Below are 9,928 nucleotides of genomic sequence, written 5' to 3'. Positions count from 1 at the left end.
CTGAGCAGCTGTCCCAAATCCTCCAGAACAAGTAGTGTGGCACCCTGGGAGGTGAGAGGGTTCTAGGGGAGAGGAACGCTTTATAGAGATAGTTGCAGGGTGAGAATTGAAAATAGATGCTGGAATTTGTGCCAGGGAAGCTGTTGCAGAAAAGCCTTTTTATGGTCATATTGAGGGTGGGTGAAGATGGAACAGAAAAACATAGACATTGAGATAAAAAGACAAATACTGAGTGTGCTGGGTGTATAGTGATATCACATGTAAATGGGCCTATTTTTTCACACCCAATTTGTCTGCACAACATTTATTCATTGCTTATTTTTTTAAAAAAATTTAATTTTTGGTCACACCCAGTGATGCTCAGGGATTACTCCTGCCTCTGCACAGGAATTACTCCTGGTGGTGCTCTGGGGACCATATAGAATGCTGGGAATCAAACCCGGGTTGGCCATGTGCAAGGCAAATACCCTACCTGCTGTGCTATTGCTCCAGTCCCTATTCATGTCTGCTGCATGCCTGGTCTGGACATATAGGTCACGGACACCGTGGGGAATAAGATATATGGGCTCTGTTCCCAGGCAGTTCCAGAGAAACAAAGGGCCAGGACAAGGACATTCTGTTATAGACCACAGCAAGGGCCATCCAAGCTGGACTTTGGTGGTATATTTTGTGTCTCTGTCGCCTCATCCTTTCCTGCCAAGTTGGCTTTCCCCCATTTCCCTGTGTATGCTCCACATCACTGACTCCAGATCTGGGGTTCTATATGTTCACTCTGCCTGTCCCTGCTTTCTTGAAAGACTAAGGTAAAAGGTAAAGGTAAAGGCCCTCCCGTTGATCGTCGATTTGCTCGAGCGGGCCCAGTAACGTCTCCAGCCCTTTGAGCGATAGCACAGCGGGTAGGGCGTTCACCTTACACGCGGCCAACATGGCCGACCCGAGTTCGATTCCTCCGCCCCTCTCGGAGAGCCCGGCAAGCTACCGAGAGTATTCGATATGCCAGACACAGTAACAACAAGGTCTCCAATGGAGACGTTACTGGGCCCGCTCGAGCAAATTGACAATCAACGGGAGGGCCTTTACCTTTGGGCTGGAGCGATAGCACAGTGGGTAGGGCGTTTGCCTTACAAGCGGCCAACATAGCCGACCCGAGTTCGATTCCTCCGCCCCTCTCGGAGAGCCCGGCAAGCTACCGAGAGTATTCGATATGCCAGACACAGTAACAACAAAGTCTCCAATGGAGATGTTATTGGGCCCGCTCGAGCAAATCGACGATCAACGGGAGGGCCTTTACCTTTACCTTGAAAGACTAGTCTGTCACAAATTCCTCCTGACGAACTTACTAGCAAACATGCTGTACATGTGAACATTTTTTAAGTCAGTTCCCTTTTCCTGGACTCCAAATACATGACAAGATTGGGAGGGGGATTCTAAAGCAACTCTAAGCAAAAATGACCCTACTCCATATATGCATACATATACATAGATGTATATGTATGTATATATTCATGACCCTATTGATGACCCTCTCCCCTCCACCAAAGGCTACCACAGTTCCAGGAGCAAGCTTGGAGCCTTGGGAGCAAGGTGTCAACACAGTCGCAGGCCATGAAATACTCCTGGAGACTGGGGTAAGCAACCACACATGGTCTCAAGAGAGAACAGAGAGAGCCATTGCCACTGGGTGAAACAATTCTTTTGTGCTCCCTGACCTATAATGGAGATGAATAAAGAAGGTAGAACTCCTTCCTCCCCCACCCCCAGACTTCAGCAGTGGGTAGGTACATGAAGCTGAGACTTGTAAAAGGTGAGAAAGCATGGATCTCACCTCAAAGCAAGAATATGAAGAAAAAAGACAAAAAGAGCTGAGATTTGCACCAGATCATGTGGAACCAGGAAAAATTGTCACAACATTCTTAAGAAAGAACTGGAGATATAGTACTGGAGGTAAGGCGTTTGCCTTGCACATGGTCAACCCTGGTTTAAATTCTCAGCACCACGTATGGTCTCTCCAGCTCAGCCAAGAGTATTAAGTCCTGAGCACTGTTGAATGTGACCAAAATCCAAACAAACAACAACAAAAAATTTTCAAAAGTCTGGAGAGCAACAAGTCTTTAATCCAGAATTCTAAACCCCAGAGAGAAAGAACACTGAAACAAAGAATTTACTAGAAAATAGATCTATTCCAGAATAAAAGGGTGGGGGGAAGCGCAATCTGAGATATCCTTGAAGTAGATTTCCTTAAAAATATCAAGTAAAGAATAACATTCATTAAAGAAATTCAGAGCAAAAAATCTGGAAACAAAAATGCATGAACCAAGATCAGGAAGCTATTAAAACTAATTCATTGGAAATCTTAGGAATAAAGAAGTAGTTAGTGAAGCAAAAATCACAAGGAATAGGATAAACTCTAAACATTTTTGTACAAAATTAAAAAAAAGCTTTGAGAAATTCAACCAGAAGCAAGTATAGAATAGTGAGGAAAGTAAATATCTGAGTTGTCTGTTAAGAATAATGAGAAATACGAAACCTCCAGGGCCCAGTGGATCGCAAAAATGACCAACACAAAGGGAAATTGGAGGGGCATCCACTATATGTTCTCTAGACCTTTCAGAAAATATGGAGTTGTTCCTTTGGCCATATACATGTGTATATACAAGAAAGGTGATATCGTAGACATAAAGGGAATGGGCACTGTCCAAAAAGGAATGCCCCACAAATGTTATCATGGCAAAACTGGAAGAGTCTACAATGTTACCCAGCATGCTGTTGGCATTGTCGTTAACAAGCAAGTCAAGGGCAAGATTCTTGCCAAGAGATTTAATGTCCACATTGAGCATATTAAGCACTCTAAAAGTTGAGACAGCTTCCTGAAATGGGTAAAGGAAAATGATCAAAAAAAGAAGGAAGCCAAAGAGAAAGGAACTTGGGTTCAACTGAAGCGTCAGCCTGCTCCACCCAGAGAAGCATACTTTGTAAGAACCCATGGAAAGGAGCCTGAGCTGCTGGAGCCCATTCCCTATAAATTCATGGCATGAGAAGTGTTTGTTTAAAAATAAAGAGACTACTGGAGAAAAAAGACAAAAATAGCTGCAAAGAAAAAAAAAGAATCATGAGAAATAGATGGCGCAGTTCCAATAGGGCTTATATAGAAATTCTAGAACAAGAGAATGAGAGTATCAGGTACAACATACTTGTAGAAGCATGGCTAATTATTTCCTGAGCTTGAAGAAAAAGTGTATAGGTGATGAATAAGACAAAATGTATTTATTTAGTTTTTGATGCATGAGGTGCTAGGTATTAAACCCAGCCTCACACACATGCATTATTACATTATTATTATTATTATTAGCACAGTGGGTAGGGCATTTGTCTTGCACGCAGCTGAACTGGGTTCGATTCCTCCGCCCCTGTTGGAGAGCCTGGCAAGCTACCGAGAGTATCTTGCCCGCACAGCAAAGCCTGGCAAGCTACCCGTGACATATTTGATATGCCAAAAACAGAAACAAGTCTCACAATTTGTTATGAGATGTTACTGGTGCCCGCTCGAGCAAATCGATGAACAACGGGAGGACAGTGCTACAGTGCTACAGTGCTATTATTATTATTTTGGGGTATGCTACTGCAAGATAATACTCAGTGTTTATTTCTGGTCATCACTCCTGGCAGGGCTCTGAGGACCATTTCTGGTACCAGGAGTTGAACCCAGGTCAGCCATGTTGAGTCAACTGAGCCTTTAAAATCTCTCTGGCCTCTTCTCCTTGCTAATTCTTGACCAAAACAAGCCCACTCTTCCCTACCAGATTCTGAGCTGCTCTTTTTGTTTGAAATTCTTTTCCCCAGGATTATCTGCATGACTTGTTCTCTGACTTTCTTTAGATTTCTCAAATGTTAGCTGACCAGTAAGGCCTTTCTGATAGAAGCAAATGTTTATTTGCTTCGGAAATAAGTGACAGAGTGAATGAATGGAGGAACACTCTCCTTTATCTAAGTCCACCTTATCTACCTACATGTTCTTGGTATTTTGCACACTATTGGGTTTCTGTCTAGTTTAAGTTGGACAAATTCCATGCAAAGTCCTATGTTATTTATGCCTATGAATTAATATTTAATGACAGATATGCTTATTCTGTTTTCCCTGAATGTTTATCTCTCTTTTTTAAAAACAATAGAATAATTAAATTGTAGAATTAAAAAGTTTAAGGGGGGGTTAGAGCTCATTAGCTTTGATTTCCACAAAGAGATAATGAGGCACATATAATCCTGTTACCTTCAACAGAGGGCTGGAGCGAGAGCACAGCGGGTAGGGCGTTTGCCTTGCACACAGCCAACATGGCTGACCCGAGTTCGATTCCTCCGCCCCTCTCGGAGAGCCCGGCAAGCTACTGAGATTATCTCGCCCACATGGCAGAGCCTGGCAAGCTCCCTGTGATATATTCGATATGCCAAACACAGTAACAACAAAGTCTCCAATGGAGATGTTACTGGGCCCGCTGGAGCAAATTGATGAACAATGGGAGGACAGTGACAGTGACAGTGACCTTCAACAGAAGATATCCTTACCTCCCCTCCCAACCCCATGTACATATGCATTGTTTCTAGGTCACAATGAATCACTCCTTCTTGCTTTGGAGAATTTGGGTCTTGCAGGTGGCACCGCATTTAAAATGTCATTTTAACGTATTTTTATTTCTACCACTTCTTGTCATTAAGACCCAATAATTAAAATAATTAGAAGGATCTTGCCTGTTAATCAGTCTGATTTCAATAAAACATTTTAAAATTCACAGTCCAGAGCTGTTACCTTATTATTTAAGTATGAGTTCTATTATATAAACTGTCACCACAGCACTGCCAACCAGTTATTTATAGACAAAAATCTGTTAACTTTTCCTTGGTAAACCAGTGTCACTCTATGCTGAAGTTATTGAAGAAATTACAGGGAGAGGAAAGATGGGTGGGTTTGCATCCCTCCCCCCAAAAGTAGCTGGGTTCTGGAAGCCTTCCCAAGCCTCTTTTGGACGCAGAGTACGTCAAGAGTGTTGAGAAGGTACATGGTGTTGCAGCAGCAGTGAGAATTCATGGTGCTAAATTTTGGGTGTCATGCATACATATATATATACACACAGACATATGTATGTGGTGATAGTGACAAAAAGATTTTTTAAGCTGCTATAATTCAGGCAGGCTGCATTCCAATGGTACAATAGGTTTTGAGACATTAAAGAGCAATAAAAGCATTGCCTCTATAGCCAATTTTTCATAATAAGTATTCTCTTCTCTGCTGGGAAGTCTGCCCCTTTCTTTAGTCATCCCAGAAGCCTTCTAGAAGACTTCTCCAGTTGCATGTCTTACAGAAGTCACCTTTGCATGTCTTGGGATAATGTGGGCTAGAATGTCACCAGAGCTCATGTCCAGGGTTTGAACTGATGCAGGACACTTATTTTGTGGTCCTGCCAAGCCCACAGAAAGCACATTGTCCTGGGGATCCTAGTGCATTGAGTTCTATTTCCAGAAGCAAGATGACAATGCAACTCCTAAGAACTAAGGCCCAAGTTAAGAGAAACAGTAAAATATATTATTTTTCAAACTACCATAAGTGTTTCTTTTGGAATCACTCATAGAGTTTTGTGTCTTTTTTTATTTATAAACTTTCTCCAGTCCTGCACAAGGAACTTTATTAGAGGTGTATAGAATTCAGGGAAACAAAGGAAAAATAGAACACTTGTGTTGAATTCCCTGAGTCTGATAAACTCTGAGATACACTACCTGTTTCTCATAAGCCATGATTGGAATCCCCTGGCCGGGTTATTTTGTGAGCAATACATTGCAGAAGATGGCGAATATCTCTTAGAGCGATAGCACAGCGGGTAGGGCGTTTTCCTTGCACACAGCCAACATGGCCGACGTGAGTTCGATTCCTCTGCCCCTCTTGGAGAGCCCGGCAAGCTACCAAGAGTATCTCACCCGGTTGGCAGAGCCTGGCAAGCTACCCGTGATGTATTCGATATGCCAAAGACAGTAACAACAAGTCTAGAGATGGAGACATTACTGGGCCCGCTCGAGCAAATCGATGAACAATGGGAGGACCGTGTTTCATAGCATCATAAATTCTCTCTTCATAGAGTCTCTATTGATTCTCCTGCTAGTCACTGGAGAGGTCCGCATAGCCAATGTACCAAAGGCAGCTTCTGGTTGACAGAGACCCATGGGACTGGAGACCCTCAAATAACACATGTGGATTACAAACTGCCAACATGCACGTGGACTCAAGAGCCTGTGGAAATCAGATACTTCCTTAACTATGCTTGAGATGAGACCCCAGCCCTGGCTGGCCCTTTGAAAGCAATTTTGAGAGGAACTTGGGGAGAGGTTCTATCTCCATTGTGCTTAGATTCCTGATTCACAGGTGTTAAGTATGTGTTATTTTAGGATTTTCTGCTTTGGCTTTGAGCCATACTCTGCAGTGCTCAGGGCTTACATATTCTCCACTCAGGGATCACTCCTGGCTGGGTTGGAGTGGTGAGATGTGGTGCAGAGGATCGAACCCAGGTAGGCCGCATGCAAGGCAAGCACCAAGCCTGCTGTTTGATCTCTCCAGCCCCAAGTGCGTTTTATTTTAGGCCTCTAAGTTTGTGGCCACATGGCACAGAGCAATAGATAATGATGACATTCCTCAGTAACAAAGGCAGGCTCCAATTTCAGGGAAAGAAGAGGCTGCAGAACACGGCAAAATGTATGGACTGCAATAACAGAACCCCAGCTCTGAGACCCTCCTGTGCCATCTTGCCTCTGTCTCCTAGTTCCACATCTTTCACATAAATATTTGTGAATGCCCCCTCCCAACACACACAACACACACACACACACACACACACACACACACACACACACACACTAACTTCATGGTGCTGTTTGCAGTATCAAATCAGATTGAGTATTTGTTTGGTAGATTCAACACCATCACCTTGACCTTTGAGTCAACGGCAACTTTTCATTGGGGGCCTTTTTGACCTCCTGAAGTGAGTCACAGGCTGTGTTTTGTGAGTTTTTTTGATTCCCTTCAGTCAGGATTTTATGTTTCAGGGAGATATGGTAAGCTTCCATTCAGTCTTGAAAAGATTTTGCCCTCACAGGTATTGAAAATATTCTCTTCTCGGTGTGACACGATTACTGAATTCCTTTGTCTGAAGCAAAACTAGGGGAATATGGGTATGACGATATATGATGGGTCCTTTTTCAAATAAGGAATCAGATGATGTTTCCTGTGTTGGACTGTGTCTCCTCCTTCACCATACGGAGGGGGGGGGAAGGGTCAATTCTTAGCTCCTCCAATTAAGTTTGTCCTCTTGGGCAAAACATTTAGTTACTCAGTGTCTTTGCTTCCTCCAACTTCTAGTCAAATGAAGCAAATGACAACTTCTAGGGGTGAATATAAGGACACCATGGTGTCACATACACGAAAATGCCAAACTCAAGAATTCTGTTGTTATCTATACATATATTAGGGCACTGAATCTATTTTGGGAAAAGAAAAGTTAGTACTTGTCTCTTTCTGCATGTGTTAAATTATCTGGTTTCTCAACAATAAGGCAGAGAGTAAAATGTTCAGACATGTCTATTCTGTTCTAAAGCAATATATTTACTGTGGATTCTGCTCATTTAAATTTTTTTAAGTAACATTGACTTATGACATTATATATATTTTAGGGGTACAACGTAGATAGTTTTATATATATTGCATTGTGATTCCTATCAAAGTCTACATTCTGTCCATTACCATACAATAGACCCCTGTATCCCATTTACTCATTCCTCCAAACTCTTCCCCTCTAGTGATCATCATTTTGTTCTCATAGTCTAAGAGTTTGTTTTTGTTTTATTTGTTCATTTTTTTACTTCGTTATCTTCCATTCTAAAAGAAAAATATACCCCTGTATTATTGCAGTATAACTCACAATAGCTAAAATATAGAAATAATCTAATTGCCCATTGATGGATGGGTGCATAAAGATGTATGTACAAAATGAAATACTACTCAGTTGCAAAACAAGATAAAATCTTGGGCTGGAGCAATAGCACAGTGGGTAGGGCATTTGCCTTGCATGCAGCCAACATGGCCGACCCGAGTTTGATTCCTCTGCCCCTCTTGGAGAGCCCAGCAAGCTACAGAGAGTATCTCGCCGCAGGGCAAAGCCTGGCAAGCTCCCTGTGATGTATTCGATATGCCAAACACAGTAACAAATCTCACAATGTTACTGGGCCCACTTGAGCAAATCGATGAACAATGGGGTGACTGTGACCCCCTTCTTTACTTTCCACATATGAGTGCAATCTTATAGGATTTGTCTCTTAGCATAATGCTTTTGTTTTTGTTTTGTTATTTACCCGAACATAACCCCCTTAAGTTCCAGTCAAGGTGTCACAAATGGTGAGATTTTATCTTTTTTTTTTCCTTTTGGGCTATACCTGGTGTTGTATAGGGGTTACTCCTGACTCATGCACTCAGGAATTACTCCTGGCGGTGCTCAGGAGACCATATGGGATTGGACCTTGGAATTGAACCTAGGTCGGCCACGTGCAAGGCAAACGCCCTGCCTGCTGTACTATCGCTCCAGCCCAAGATTTTATCTTGTTTTGCAACTGAGTAGTATTTCATTTTGTACATACATCTTTATGCACCCATCCATCAATGGGCAATTAGATTATTTCTATATTTTAGCTATCGTGAATGATACTGCAATAATACAGGGGTATATTTTTCTTTTAGAATAAGTATTTTTGTCCTCTTCAGAACTACCCAGATATGGAAGAACTGGATCATTTAGTATGACTATTCCTAGGTGTTTGTTTTTTTTTTTTTTTGAGAAATCTCTATTCTGTTTTCTGTGGCGAGACACCAATTTGCATTTCTCTCCAAGAGTGTATGAAGATTTTCTCTACTCCACATTCTCACTGTTTGCTATTTCTGAAAGGAAATGAAAATGAAAAATGAAAAGGCCCTCCCGTTGATCGTCGATTTGCTCGAGCGGGCCCAGTAACGTCTCCATTGGAGACTTTGTTGTTACTGTGTCTGGCATATCGAATACTCTCGGTAGCTTGCCGGGCTCTCCGAGAGGGGCGGAGGAATCGAACTTGGGTCGGCCATGTTGGCCGCTTGTAAGGCAAACGCCCTACCCGCTGGAGCGATAGCACAGCGAGTAGGGCGTTCGCCTTACAAGCGGCCAACATGGCCGACCCGAGTTCGATTCCTCCGCCCCTCTCGGAGAGCCCGGCAAGCTACCGAGAGTATTCGATATGCCAGACACAGTAACAACAAAGTCTCCAATGGAGACGTTACTGGGCCCGCTCGAGCAAATCGACGATCAACGGGAGGGCCTTTACCTTACCTTGCTATTTCTAAAAGAGAAAAAAAAAGAAAAAATAAGGTTTTTCTATCAAGTTTGAATTAGTATTTTGTGGTTTCATTTTAAACCACGAGTTGTAGACCACTCTTACTGGATGTCTGGGAAGACCAGTCTACCCCCAGCACTGCTGGGGCAGGGAGCTGTGGTGCTGGGTATTGAACCCAAGGTCTCACACAGACATGACGTGCTTATTACTTGAGCCTCATCCCCAGCTCTCACCATAGTTTTAACTGCAGTCCCTTGATGATAAGTAAAGATGAACATCTTTTCCTGTGTCTGTTAGCCATCTGTATGTCTTCTTTGGCAAAGCATCTATTTAGACACTTGGCCAATTTTTTAATCAGGCTGTTTATATTTGTTTTTCATTTGTATGAATTGTTTAAGTATTTTAAATATTAATTCCTTGTTGTCATCAGTGACGTGGAGGTGGTGTAGTTGCTGACCATCTATCATCACTCCCATTCCTTCCCATTCCAGTCATTGCATGACGTTCTCAAGGGTGGCACTGAACAATTTCGGTGAAA

General features: G+C 42.6%; 1 pseudogene; it reads left to right on the top strand.

The window, feature by feature from the left end:
- Positions 1-2,552: 2,552 nt before the first annotated feature.
- LOC130046157 (60S ribosomal protein L21-like) lies at positions 2,553-3,069 on the top strand (annotated as a pseudogene).
- Positions 3,070-9,928: the final 6,859 nt, after the last annotated feature.

The sequence above is a fragment of the Sorex fumeus genome, unplaced genomic scaffold, assembly GCF_029834395.1.
Source record: "Sorex fumeus unplaced genomic scaffold, SorFum_2.1 ptg000131l, whole genome shotgun sequence".
NCBI lineage: Eukaryota > Metazoa > Chordata > Mammalia > Eulipotyphla > Soricidae > Sorex > Sorex fumeus.
This window is presented reverse-complemented; position numbering and strand designations above follow the sequence as displayed.